The sequence below is a fragment of the Talpa occidentalis genome, unplaced genomic scaffold (assembly GCF_014898055.3).
Source record: "Talpa occidentalis isolate TD23 unplaced genomic scaffold, MPIMG_talOcc4v2.1 talOcc4.9, whole genome shotgun sequence".
NCBI classification, from domain to species: Eukaryota; Metazoa; Chordata; class Mammalia; order Eulipotyphla; family Talpidae; genus Talpa; species Talpa occidentalis.
This window is the reverse complement of record NW_023605305.1, coordinates 83,990,211-84,005,265: the sequence shown is the minus strand read 5'-3', so window position 1 is coordinate 84,005,265 and position 15,055 is coordinate 83,990,211. Positions and strand designations below refer to the sequence as shown.

Sequence of the window (15,055 nt, the reverse complement as noted above, 5' to 3'; positions counted from 1 at the left end):
CAATATTAAAATCGCCCACGTCTCTGTCGGTTTTAAAACACTCTGAACGTTAACTGCAGCTGTGACTTGCAGTGGCTCAGGGCTCGGCTCCTTCCTGTGCCGAAACCTACCAAAATGGGTGCCACCTCCCAAGGTATTAGGCAGTTTTTCTTTTTCACTTAATGCTATATGGTAAACCTCAGGGCAGGTAGGTGTTTGAGAATCATTTCATCCCTTGGCGGGATCTTACAGTGAGACAGGCTGAGCATCCTGTGGAAGCACAGCCGTGTTGAGCTCGGGCTGCCTGTCCTGTCCTTCTTTCTCCCAGGGCCGCTCTGGCTGAGTGTGTTTGGAACCCAGAGGCTGATGTCTCAGAGGGCCTGGTGTGTTAGCGGTTGGGACCAGCTCCCGGGGGAAGTAGAATTAGATTCAGCCAGTGTGGAGTCCTTTGTGATTCAACCTGAATCACCTGGACGGGGGTGTCAGTGAATCCCCAAAACAGCCCCCTGCTGTGAAGCAGTGCCATGTATCTGTAAGTAAAAATGGGAACTCATCCAAAGCACTTAACATCTGAAGCTCAAATGTATGCAAGTGCACAGCACCAGGCCAGTCACCCTCCCTGTAACACTAGAACTCTCTTCTCTACCCACTTTCTACTCCGGTTGGCTCCCAACCACCTTTCTTGACTTTCAGCCTATTCTTTCCTGTTCCAAACTTATTTTCACCTTATCTTTTCTCTCAATCTCCTTTTTGCATTACTGAAATGTCAAATACTTCCCCTCGAGAGTCTGGGTAAACCTCTCTCTATCAACCCATTTTAAAGATAAGAAACCCTAAGCAGCTGAGGGACTTCCAAGGATTCTATAGACAGGAAAGGCAGAACTGGGTCCAGGGTTCTCCAGCAGCCTCTTGGCTGCTGCTTCAGCCTGTTCATTTTTGGAACTGATGATTCCTTCACCTAAGATTGTTGGTGATGTGAGCATGTGGGGATTTCTAGGACATTTGGTGCCTGACAGGAACTGGAGCCTTAGGTATATTTTAGCCAAATCATGTCATTATACACATAACGCATACTCAATAGAGAAAATTTCAAGACAGAGAAGTGTTGAAGAGATCCAATTTCCTACCTCTCAGAGATAATCGCTGGTAATATTTCTCAGTACTTTCTTCTAACATTCTCTGTGTACTCTTAGGTATTTTTATCAGTGTGAACTGCAGTATGTTTATATAATTTTGCACCCTGCTTTGTAATTTAGTTTGTAAAATAAACATTTCCTGTGTTTGTTCAAATTCTTCCTAAATGCATTTTAGGTGGTATATCATACACAAGTCTGTCGTGTGATTATATCAAGATTTACTTAATCATTTCCTATTCATTGGATAGGCACATCTTTCTTTTCGTAGAACTTTCAGCATCAGATAGATCAGAATAGAGTGCCCTCTTCAATATAAGATTTCCCCCATTTTCCTAACAAAATGTTTATAAGTGTGAGGCCAAATTCACCATCTACATAGTTATAGATACCAAATGAGTTATCCATTGTCTACTCAATATCACACACGTTCATTTAGTTATGCACACATATTTAAAACTACATATATAACGTACAGTTCTTACTTAATGTTTCCCCATGTTTAGAATTTATATTTTTTGTTCAGACACTTCATAGGCCACCTTTGACATTAAAACCTGAGCTGTTCCTAGTCCATCTTCTTTTCTTTTTTTTTAAACATTTTTAAAAGATATTTTTAAAATTTATTTATGCATAGAAGAATTGGGGTGTAGGCCCTAGGTGCAGGGGGGTGGTGAGAGGATTCACCGAAGACAAAGTGGGGAGAAGAACAGGCAGATTGACTGAAATACACTGCTGAGGGTAGCAGTAGGTGAGACAGGGGAGGTCTGCTGTGCCATGTGGGTAGCTCCTTGGCCGGGGTCGAACTCGTGCCGTCTCAGTGATAGCACTGAGACTTAACCTCTAGGCCACCTTATTTTCTTCTGAGTTGTTTGAGATCCAGTTCTTTTTGCATGGTGCTTTTGCTGGAAATTTTATCTTGAGTCATAAGTAACCACTTGCTATGTGTGAACCTCCAAACATTATTTTTTTATTTTTTTTTTTTTAAGATTTTTATTTATACAAGCACTGGGTACAGTCAGAAGTGCGGGAGGGTGAGAGAATTCACCAGAGCCAGAGCAGGGAGCAGAAGAGGCAGAAGGACGGAAGTACACTGCTGAGGGGAGCAGCGGGCGGCAGGAGAGGTCTGCGCGCCATGTGGGACCCTCGCCTGGCGGCCGGGATCTAACTGACGCTGCAGAGGCTGCGGGCAGCTTCGCAACCCAGCACTCAACTGCTGCACCACCGGGGAGGCCCTCCAAACATTATTTTTAAGCCTATCTTTATAAAACTTGTTTTGATGATTGTAATAGCAAGAGGTCAGTCCCTGAGGAAAGGTCACTAAATTTGTGTTGGTTTTCTAATGCCCCTTTTTCTTTTGACTGATTTCTCTAGGTGAACTCTGAGAGTGTCCCCAAACCACCATCGTTTATGGTTATTTCATTCCCCTATGGCACTTAGTATAAAAGAGCATAATTGGGGATGTAGATTGTCATAAGACAGACTTTAAAATCATCTACATCTATAACAAGAGAACTGCTTTTTCCATAGAGATATTCTCTCCATGTATTTATATATTTCAACAAATTGACATTCCTTTCTTGTTGATAGATTATTTGCCATATATGATCCCTGATATGAACTGAATACTACACACCATAATATTTTTGACGTGAATAAACTATGCTTATGCTTGTCAGTGGACCTCAGATTATTCAGGGTACTGAAAGTACAGGTGGAAACCATCTTATTCATGTCAGATTAGAGACTTCCTGCCAAATCTTTCAGCAGAGTGGGGAAGACAGAAGCTGGGACTCGCTAAATCATGGGCAGGACCAACAATAGCAGAGCAGACCTCCCCTGGTCCCCACCACTCTTTGGCCTCACAAATGTAATTGTTCATCTTTTTCCTGTTAACATGAGCTGGGGTTCACTGCTTTCCAACATGGGTGGAGGACCTGACCTGCTGGTAGAGCCCTTTGGGGTCAGCTTCCGGAGTTAGTGTCAGGAAGTACCAACTCCCAGTTAATATGGAGTTAATTTAGGTCTATGCATACTGCCAAAAATATATTCACATTTAAATATATGCTCAGAATAAGGCCTTCCCAGTCATTCTACACATGTGCATCATTTCCTCTTAAAGTTAACTGATTTTTAAAATATCCACGGAGGCCAGGCTGAGCGCTGAGGCTACTGGGAGGTTCGGGTAGAGGATTGTGGCCCAGGAGCATCTGTGCTGAACAAGTTGGAGGATCTTGTACTTCTCCAATTTCTTTAAAGCAAGAAAAATGAAACATTTGCTCTGGTTGGCTCAGAAGACATAGAGGATCCTGTAAAAGCTTGGGAGTTTCACTTAATAAAATAATTAACATCAAAGTGAAACTATTGTCACTAATTGGAAAGCGTTATGTCAAGGGCTAAAGTACAGTCTCTGCGTGTCTTGTCTTATGTCTGTGCAATTAAGCACATTCACTAACATGTGGTTTCTCAGTGCACCAAGTCTTCCCTGATCAATTCTCTTTTGTTAACCTGTGAGGTAGGGAGGACAGGTATGTTTAGCCTTATTTTCAGGTGTGAAAAATGAGGGTAGAGCTGTTAGGTTACCTCATAAAGAGTTCTTACATTAGACCTGCATTACTTCCAGTCATTGATTAGTTGTTCTATGTTTACATCTGCAAAATGGGCTTATACCACTTTTACTCCATTTTTTTTTTTTGTCAGTTTCCAATGGACATAATCCACTAGTTAGACTGGGGACTTGGAGAGTCTTAGGCTGCCCCTCTAGCATCGACACTTTGATATCCTGTAGCACTTTTATTCATAGCACTTACCACTGCTGATGTGCTCTGGATTATCTGTGTGCTTGAGGGTAGTCTTTGCCTCTCACTAGAAAGCTCTGTGAAAGCAGGACCCTTGTCTGCCATGATTACTGCTGCATCTCAGTGTCTCAGAGTGCCTAGCACAGAGTGGGAACACTCAGTGATATCAGTCACATCACCGAGTGGAGGAATGCATAAATGAGTGACTACAAAGTTTCATCATGAATTTCTGGAACATGAGTCTTAAAGATAACCTGATTAGGGCCTCCCTGGTGGCGCAGCAGTTGAGCGCTGGGTTGTGAAGCTGCCCGCAGCCTCTGCAGCGCCGGTTCGATCCCCGGCTGCTCCCCGGCCACCGGAGGAGGGTCCCACATGGCGCGCAGACCTCTCCTGCCACCCGATGCTCCCCTCAGCAATGTGCTTCAGTCTTTCTGCCTGCTCTGCTCCCCGCTCTGGCTCTGGTGAATTCTCTCACCCTCCCGTGCTTCTGACTATACCCAGTGCTTGTATAAATAAATAAACAAATAAATCTTTAAAAAAAATTAGGAAAAAAAAAGATAACCTGATTATGCACATTGTCCTTATCTTTATATATATTATAAAAAATAGGCTTCCAGAGTTTAAAATACTTGGCTCACTTAGGGTAGATCTTTTTCCCAGAGTCCTTTCTTTGGTCCCTCAATTGAAACCTTGTCTTCACACTGTGTCTCTCCCCTTGGTCTCATCTAGTTACACAGAAACTGTTTGACTCTAGCTCTCTGAAGTCAAGAGTGACTCCAGTTTGAACCCTGGCTCAGTGAACATCTAACTAGTTTCTTAACCAATATAAGAATCTGTTACCTTGTCTGTCAAATGGGGGTGATACTATCTGGTAGGATTTCTGTGAAGATTCAGTTGGATACTGCATATGTGAAAAGTGTAGCACAGGGCATGGAATATAGTAAGTGTTCAACTAGTGCTAGATCTTATAACAAAGAATTGCAGAGACTAGACAAATTTAGCCTGAATTCTAGACATGAAAAAATACCCCTGGAGGTAGCCTGACCAATATCCCAACTTGTATAGGAGTCAACTGAGGCCCCAAACTAACACAGGATTGATTTATATTCAGAGCCAGAACAAATCATATATAAATGAATTTTTAAATTACTTTGTGAATAGACTTCCATATTTACAAATAGGTAAAGACATTACACTTTTTGTAACATTTATGAAAATCATTCAACTGACATTGCCATGGTCATCTGGCAAGATCAGCTTGACCTTTTCAAGGTCATCAGTCTTTGGGTAGACTCTCCAGGAAAGGATGAGACAGTATAGCATATTGAGAGCTTGGCTCTCCAAGATGTGTTCTGTTTTTTAAAAAAGCATTATGGGCATCACTGGTCTGATTTTTCTGTTGATCAATAAAAGGAGATTTTCTTCACCTCTGAGTAAATCAAAGTCCCACAAAACATTCAAGGGCCATTTCACCATTAGGGAAGTGGATTCAAGCAATCTAAGGAATTTCCTTCATCTTGTCTTTTTATGAAAGGATGCTGTCAGACACCAGCATGCTGTCAGGACACCTCATTGGGCCTGGAAGGTCAGATTCCTGAGGTCCAGATCAGGGAGGGACTTGGCAGGGCCTCCTGAATGTGCTGTCCCCACTGTGTGCCTGTACTTGGAGCCTGTGGGGATAGATGGGGACATTCCTGCTCAGTCCTAGGGCATCTGTGGACCCTGCATTATGCTTTAAATCTCAGTTCCCTGGAAGTCCCAGAGGAGAGGAGGGGTGATCAGCTTTGCCATATGATCTTCGGTTTAGTGGTTTGGAGGCTAAATCATCATCATCAGGGACCCTGAGAGAGAAATACTGCTAGTGATGGTTATTGGGGACCAGATTAAGACCTGCCTGGGAAGGGGTTCTCTATAGTGGGGAGGGTTTGGGCTACTGTTTGCTGCCCAACTGGCTGACATGGACGGATGAGTGAATCGTTACCAGGCCAGCCCTGCAATGATCGAAGATGAGGATGTTGCTGTGTCACTGAAACATCCCAATTCATACCCCAAGATCCAGATGGCACAAGGGAGTTCTGCTCTAGACCTTTGCTTGGGGCTTGTGTTAGAGTTCAAATAAAATACTTTTTTTCAGACCTTCCTAAGAAGGCAGTCAGCTTTTGGTGAAATGAAAGGAGGAAAAAAAGACCAATTGTCCATTGTAATGAGTAAAAAGTAAAATATATTCTTTCCACTTCCCCAACTACAGCTAATTATGGTGGTTCATTTAAAAACAGACCTAATTTAATCCACTAATATAAGTATTTGATTAGAGTGCTTCCGACCGCTTTCTTCTCAGAATGCTTTTTGGTGTACTTATATATGATGCATTCATGGTGTGAGCCTTTCTGAAGATCCAGATTGTAAGGAAAAAGTGGTTTCAGGGCTTCATAATTGCCCAAATTAAATAATGTGTATGTAAATGGCGATTTGATTGTAAATCGTGCACTGCAATGCTATAAGGAATTGAGTCCCTATATCCGGTTACTTCTCGGCCAATCAGAATAAAGTGCTTTCCTTTTTATTCTATACTACTTAGAATAGTTTATTACATTATTAAGTGCATGTTACATGAAGTACATTGTTGTTTAAGACTCATTGATTTAAGCAGAACTATTCTTATAAAGTTTCGTAGGCTTTTACATAAAAAGAGAAGAGCCCATATAAAATTATAAAAGCTTAATGCAATATAACAGCCTATAATATAATATTCTCCCATTTTCTAAGGAAGCCACCAAAATTTTTAATGAGTTTATTAGAACTATTGTTTGCGAATTCTGGGATGTCATGTCTAATTAGACTTAATGGATTTAAGCCTTTCTCTAATGAAATCTGTAGCTTAACTCACCCGGGTTATATTCCTTGTCCTCCTGTCCTTAAAATGACTTCACTTTATTTTTATTTTGGGTGGCATTAAAAAGAAATGAAAGACTATGATTCTGCCTCATTCTCAGATGGATATAGTGAAAAATGCAGTGCTTATGATGAAGTTAATGTGAATTACCATGTAATTACCACTGGCTGCACTATAATGATTATTTAGTTACCACTGAGCATTCTCTGCCAAATAACACGCATTATTTCATAGGAAGCATAGAATTAACTCAAGTCGTCCCGGAACTCACAGAGGGAGTATATTCCCAATCTCTTTCGTTAAGTGTAGGCGCTGCTAATGTGAACCTCTAAATAATCAAGCTTGGAGCAAACTGACAGCAGAGCAGGGTATGGGTTTACATGATTTGATTTGCTGATGTTTTAAACACTTAGCAGGAGACAGCTATAGAAGCCAATTAAGTCTCTCCAAGGTGCAAGAGTTATCTCCTTTGTGAGAAACAATTTAAGGGAATTGCATTGGCCCTTTAACTGGAGGGAAGAAGGAGCATTAGGAATGAAATTTCAGATGCAAAGTGCTGATCAATCGCGCCACCTTTTGTGTTGTTTCAGCTTTATGTTGTTTGGGCTGCTGCTTTTTTAAAGGATTTGCACTTTTATTTTGTGAGCACAGGGTTATGGTAAACTTTTTTACCAGAAAATGTTCCTTCAGCTATTGATTATGATGTGTCTTTAAACGAGGCATTGTGTCTAAAAGAGTAAAACAAAAACAAAAACAAAAAACATGGCAGTACATTCTGTCCTCTTCACATAGTGCATCTTATTTAGTGTACCGGAATTCCCAGTTTAAAGTAATCACAAAATTTATGGAGAAACGGATAAAAAAGGTTGTAAAATATCGATTTGGGGAAAATAATAACACAACTCATCTATAATAAGAAGAAAAATGAAGCAATAATTCAGCGGGTATCGAGCGGCTGGCTGCTGGCAGTATTGATCCAGTCCTTTACGGTGTAAGATCGCACCTAAGATTGCTCTGGAAGAAAGAACAGCGCTCCTTCGCTCATTATTTCTTAGATACTATCGCCTTGTTACATGGGCCCTGCAGAGCTGGGATGGCTGCACCTGGGGGAGTGGGACCTGCAATAATAATAATAATAAATAAATAAATAGCTCAGAAATCCCCAGTGCCAGAAGGCCACTGTGCCCGGGCTTTATAACCCATTGGCTCCGGTTGTCTGAAGTTCTTCATTGCCTGATCGGAGCTAATGACAATCCCAATACTGCGTGGCTCATTTAGGGAGCAGGCAGGCCTGCTTTTTCTATAATGGGCCCTTCTGTTTGGAAGGAATGCACATCTTGGCGGAGGAAGTGCGCCTCTGTTGTATTTCTTCCTAAGTCGCTAAAAGGAAAACAGTCCATTTGGACCATGGACATTGTTGGCGTTGGCTTGGACATGGCATTGTTTTATATTGCAGGACAAGCTTTAGACTAGACAGGGGTAGGATGGTTTCTGAGCCAAACCTTTCATAGGGCCTGCGATATTGAAATCCTCATTTGTAAATCCATGTTTACAAGTGTATCTGTAATTTCTGAGCTGTTAAGTGACAGATTAACTCAGCAGGGCCTTGCCAACAGGGAGACTCCTTCAGTAGTCTGTATTTCCCTGCCGAAGAATTCTAGGTTCTTTCCAGACTTGAAGAGGATCCTGTAAGTAGTTGAGGAAATGCAAATGTTATTTTTTTCCAGAGGAGAGGGTGTGGTAACATTCAAATTCCTCCTTAATGAAAACGTTGTCAATAACATACCCTGTTCCAGGCATGTGCCTCACCCAGATAGATGTGGTCTTGCCCTCAAGTCACTTATATTCTCGGCAAAGAAGGTAGACAATACACAGGAGGAAAATAAGATGTAAATAAGACCATTGGCAGATTCACGAAAGGGTTAGGAAAGAAATAAGGGGTGACCTGGTGAGGCACAGTGGAGACTGAAGTGATGCATTAGCTAGTAATTAGCACCATGGGAGAGGGACAGTATATAGATGGCATCCTTTGAGCCTATGTGAATCACACAGGCAAACACATTTTTGTCTTCTGCATCTGTGGATTTTCCTCAGTGCTAAAATCGTGCTAGCATTTGCCCAGAAGCTTCTCTTTCCCTCCCCATCCCCCAGCCACTCTGTGATCATTATCTAGAAATATGAGCCATACTGCCTGACTATGTCCTCAGCAGATCAAGCTTCCTGAAATTTCAATAAGCATTGATCCATGTCATTGCACCAGATCCCTGAAATTGTTGTTTCTATATTGTTTGTCTCTCCATTTCTGACTCTAAAAGAAAAAAAAAAAAAGTTCCTCAAACAAGAGACAGATGCCTGAAATCAACAAAGGTGGATGGTGAGGGAAGGATCAAGAAGCAGAAAGAATAAAACATCGAACCATCAAGACAAACTCCCCCCCATAGCTTTCCATCACCTGCAAAGCCTACCCCCTCCTTCTTTATCCACGAAGTAAGATTGAAAGCCATCACCGAGCCTTAAACGGTGAATATTGAAATTGCGAGATATACGATACATTTAGCAGAGACGTTGGTGAAGTGCACAGTCATTTTAACTTTGTCTTTTAATTTTCGAGATTTATTGGCTGCAAGGCAAGAGAATATTTATAAGTCTTCTTAGGTATTCACAAAATACGTAGTTGCCAAACAGTGCAAAGAATGGAAAGAAATCATCATTACGGAGCTGGATGATTCAGGAAATGTGGTGATAAATATGGGAGTGACAACATATTATCTCAGCCCCTTCTAGCTCCACATTTTTGAGTCATGATTTTCGTGTGTATCCCTGCAGGGAGTATGCTAAGTCAGTTTGGAGCTAAAGGAATTTTAGTTTTAAAAGAATAAGCAGGCAATGTTTGGGAAGAACAATACAATAAATGATGTCAGCTCATCTCAGCTCGAATAAATATATATTGTATAATATGCTTCTACCCTTTAATTTCTTGTAATGAAAGGAAAGTGGCAAGCAACAAGAAAGCAATTAATTGCAACAATGATTACTTAGCTTCTGTCGCGCCTGAATTAAAAAGAACATTAAGATTACTTTTCTAATAGCTCATATATATATATATATATATATTTGAAATCATTGATGCTTTTAAGTAGCAGGTACCTGTGAATTGTTTTAAAACATTGTTTCTTCCTTTGTTGGCAAACAGATCGTCAAAATGAACTGTGGTTTGATTATGTTGCTGTCCCAGGTTTAGGGAGATTAATGTCATATCAGAGCTAATCTAGTATCATTCTCTGCTGCGTGCTTGTTTTAATTTGAGGCTGGTAGATTACTGAAAGGCAGACTTGTGGCTGTGATGTTCGTGTGCAGTAGCTTTCTCTTAGCAGCACAGGGTCGTGCTGAATGACCCAGGCACACTGGATGGAATCTGTCCTCTGGTCCTCCACAGCTCACATCACCACTTCGGCCTCCATTTTCTTATCTGATCAATGGGAGAAATAAATGTGTTTTCTTGACTAGTTTGTTGTAATGATTAATATAGATAACATGAGTAAAACACTTAACACATTGTAAACAGTTCATGTCAAGGACTCAAGAAGTAGTAGTTCTCCTTCCTGACCTCAGGTAGTTCTCGATCTGTGAACAGAATGTCTGCCACATTATGTCTATTTGATTTACTCTCCATTTGATTCACCACTAGTGCTATGCTATCCATAGCAGATGTTTAAAAATACTTGTTGACTGACTGAATCCCCTGATTTTCATTAATTAAAAAGATGACTTGTTGCTAATACTTAGAAGACTCTTACTATGTGCCACACACTGCTTTAAGCATGTGCCATATTTTTATATAGCTAACCTTAAAAAAAAAAAACAATTATGAGGTAAGCACTATTCTCTTCCCCACTCTACCTAAGAACTGAGTCACAGAGGAGTTCAAGATTTGTTCAAGGTCATGAATAGAGGGGGCAGAACCAGAATTTGGGTACACACTGGCCTCAGGGTCCTGAGCACACAGCATTACTTCAGTGTTTAGGCTCAGAGGTAATGTGAAAGGTTGTACTGCACCCCATTCATTCAATCCATAGATGGCATTGATCATCATCTGTGTGTCAGTTACTGGTGAGACCATGTGTACCCTGGGTATGGTCCCTGCCCCTTGGAGATGATAGTCTAATATGCCTGATTATCTCCAATTTCAATTCAGAATCACAGACACTTGGAGGTCATCCAGGATGCAGCAGGAGGAAGGCTATGCATGTGAGTAAGGAAGTGTAGGAGCGAGCCTGGAAGGGATCCTGTGGGGTGGCATGCAGTGATCATTACAGGTTACCCAGCAGGCATCGCTTCTTCTCTGTAGAGGATACAGGGCACACACCTTCTGATGACCTAGATCTTACTGAGGCCCTTTCTGCCTCAGATTCTGGAGCAGATGTGTGGTCTTGCCATCTGTACATGCCCAGTTCTGGGTAGGAGCTGTGGTCCCTCCCCAAAGAGGAGACCTCTGGCTCAGCCCACAAAGGGGGCAGGGTATTGAAAAGAGCCCATTTTATCTTCTTTTCTGAGCATCTGGGTCAGAAGTCACATTTTTTTTTAATAGAAAAGCCCTACCAGCTATTTTGTCATATGTCTAGCATCTCAACTTCAAGGCCATGGGAATAGCCGGCAATAGGATGCACACATTTTCAATCTGGGTAGTATTGCCAAGGTTTGTTTGAGCATCTAGACTTTGTCACATATCTGCATTTCACCCTTCTCTGCTTGGACTTTCCTTCTTCATTACCTAGTTCATTCATGGCTCATTTTCTTGTCTTACCGAACACTTATTGAAAAGTGTTAAATAGCAATAGGAAGGGTAGAGCTTGCATTTTGATCATTGTAAGCCCAACAACTCCTGGAGAGTAAAAAGTCCAATTAATGGCTGTTGCGTGGATAGATAAGTGGGTGAATAAGAATAACCCATTATGTTTATACTTCAAGTGATTATTTTTAAATAGGAATGAGTTCAGGAAAGAAATTTGAAGTAACTTGAAGTATGAGTCAGTCATTCAATTCAAACGGGCAAAAAAAAGAGAGGAAAACCCAATGGAATTTGTTCTACTACTAGGTTTCAGTGAGTTTGACAACCAATCTATCGATCTGGAATCGCCCAGTTCTGCCTGCCTTTGCCTGGGGCGCCAGTCAAGATGACTGATGGGCCTGGGCAAGGCCTAGAGCCTATCTCATAAACAGGAAAAAAAAAAAACTCTCTCACACTTGGTCAGAATTTGAGCCCAAACACTTGGTCTCCAGAGGCTGGGAAAGTTTAGCTGTGGTTGAGATTTGGCCGAAGGGGAAGAGCGGCCAGATTGAGAGCTTGGACCCGAGAGGCTCAGCCACGACTGGGTACTGTGAGCCCCACTCCAGGGCACAACGCCCTCCATGCTTGAGAACTCTGGGCCAACTCCAAGAATTAGTAAGGTCTGCTACTACAGACCGCAGGCACGGGCGTTTTGGTCAGGTTGGAAATCTCAGGAAGAGGCCTTAACAAAAACCTGATGTCACACTTTGCTGTTTTCAATAGGAAAAGCCACCAGCTGTCTTGATCGAAATGTTTTACTTTAGTGTCTGAGGTGATTGTCAGGTGATGTTTCACCAAACTGTGCTCGATATGTGGGTACAAGTGTTCACATCTACTGGCAGACTCTCCCAGACTCCCCAGACTTGACATGGATTCTCCAGAAATACCTCCATGGTGGCCATTTTCCAGAAGTCTTCCTGTACCACCCCGTGCTCCATTTCCAGTGAGTGTCCTCAGCGGGTAAATGCACACCTGCTTTGTGTCAGGCATTATACGGAGTCCCTTACATAAGTCTTAGTCTCTCTTTTTTAAAATTCTGTGAGAATTCCAGGTCCTTCAAGTATGTCCAAATACCCTCCCAAGCCCTGTTCTTTCCCCTGCTTTTGGGCCTTCAGCTAACTAATCCCAAGAAGGGTTTAGGAGTTTAAAAATAAAATGACCTTTCTAAAGCAGAAGCAAGTCTATTGTTCTCTGGGGTTTCACTCTCTGTCTTTTATTGAATGCCAGCTATGTGCAAAGTACGTGGGGGTACAAACATGAATCAGGTGCACAGCAGAGATGAGAGGAGGGCAGGCTGTGGTGGCATCTGATGCTAATCAAAGTGACAGAGTGCTGGGAAGGAGCCGGGGTACACGGCACGCGCAGTGAGGGCGGCCCAGCCTGGGAGTCCAGGGGACTGCAGAAGTCAGGAGAGATGGAGACCGAGGGTGGGAAGAATTCCTTTAAATTACAGTCCCCAGCTCTCTCCCTCTGTCATTCATTGAGCTCCATTACCTTAAAAATGGGTCATCGTATGCAAAAATTATATATCACATGAAACTATAAGAAAAAAATGTCCCACTTGTTATCTCCTTATATTTTTCCCAGAGTATGAATTCCAATATCCTGGACAAATGATTTCCCAAGCTCCCTTTTGCTTTGTTCCTCTCTGTTCTCTTATCTCCCCCAGCCTACCCTGTGAGAGATTTGAGGGGTTTTAGGGTGTTTTAATTTTATTCACTTTGGAATGAGAGATGCCAAGCATTCACTCAGATTCAGTTTTGAGCCAGAACATCTACTTACACTGAAGTGAGTCGAGTTTCCTATCTTTGTCCAGTGCCATCCAGATACTTTTCTTCTTAGAGAGAAATAAGAGGCTATGACAAAGAGCCAAATAGCTCTTTGTCCTTGTCGGGAAAAAAGTATGGCATTTTTGATCTCATGTCATAGATTTGGAAACAAGGCTGGGATTGGGGTGACTGCGTGAGGAGACTTTTGTGGTTAAATTTGTGGAAGAAGAACTGAATGAGAGAAGAGCATCTCTGCTGTTTCCCTTGTGAGGTGCTCTTCTGCAAATCCCCTACCTGTTGGGTATTGAGTTTTTTGAGCATTTGCAATGAAATCCTCCCATTCTACTGCCCCTTCACACCCATTAGACTGCAGCATCATTGAGTAGTTGGGAGTTAGAAGCATGTACAAACTGTGATGGGGCCGGTTTGTGCTCAAGGAAAAGTTGCTGAGGGTGCATGACTTGGTGGTTACAGGTAGGGATTGGTCTTTCACCCACACCCAGAATAAAGCACCTCTTGTTAATTGTGATGCCTGCATAGGCCATTTTGGACAATGAACTTCAACTAGAGCTTTCTGCAGTAAAATATGCAGTGACCAGAAGTTTGCAGTTTTGACTAATAGGATTATTTGCAATGAGTAATACTTCAAGTTTGGCAAGCCCTGGTTTATAGCTGGACCTTCATAGGTCAGAACTTAGTGTCCTAATGCTCAGAGACTATACTTGCAACTTTAACCCCAGATACAAAAATACCAGCAAATACTACATTTTGGCCAAAAAATAAAACCTAGAGGTGTGACATTATCCTGGGTACTGGCTTTGTTTGCAGGTCATAGAGGACAAGAGATTTTTGTGGTTTTTGTAGTAGGTCTCAGAGTAAACCTTTTTGGAAATAGAAATTTGAGGAAGACGTGATGGTGCTATGAAGTAATGTAGGTAATGGAGAATCTGATCCATGGGGATCAAATAGTTTATTATCTAAATGATTTATTTGTCCAACACATAGATGTAGTCTACATTGCTAATAAGGTGAAAGCAGTGGTCCATTGAAGGAGCGAAAAATACATTCAACCCCAAGTTTGGCACAAAGGACAGAAAACAGCTGGCTGGTTGATTGCATTGTTTGCATTACAGCTGGTGGTTTTGGTGTGGTCGACACACATCACAGGTTTCCTGTCTTTAACATGCAGTGTGTTGACCACGACCCTGAATAGAGCAGTATGTCCACCCAGCTCTACGGGGACAGAAAGAGCCCGGCACGTGGCCCTAATTTCTTCCCACTGAAAATCTCTCTTGTTTTTTGTTCTGTTTCTAGGTACAAGTGTCAATGATTTCAATGTTAATTGTTTTCAATAGTTCTTCTGTAGTCGGTGGCACATTTGGCGAGGGTCCACTGGGGCAGCACAGCCTTTTCTTATTAGATTTCCTGTTGTACAGTGCACCCAGCTTGTCGGCTTGCACTCCTGCTTCCTTTCATTCTTTTTCTCTTTCCTATTTAACTTCAGATGGCTTCACCAGAGAGAGAAAGACTAGCTCAATTGTGTTATCCTGTTAGATTGCTAAACCCATGTTTAGATAAAAAATTACCTTATGCTTTTCTTACTCCAGCTCATGATTTCCATTTTTGAAGGCATCTTTTCTAAATTTTGTGCTTTA

At 41.9% G+C, this 15,055-nt stretch overlaps 1 protein-coding gene across 8 annotated transcripts in view; it reads left to right on the top strand.

The window, feature by feature from the left end:
• EBF1 (EBF transcription factor 1) overlaps positions 1 to 15,055 on the top strand; it is a 388,135-nt gene that overhangs the window by 320,088 nt on the left and 52,992 nt on the right. The gene's annotated exons all lie outside the window — the stretch shown is intronic.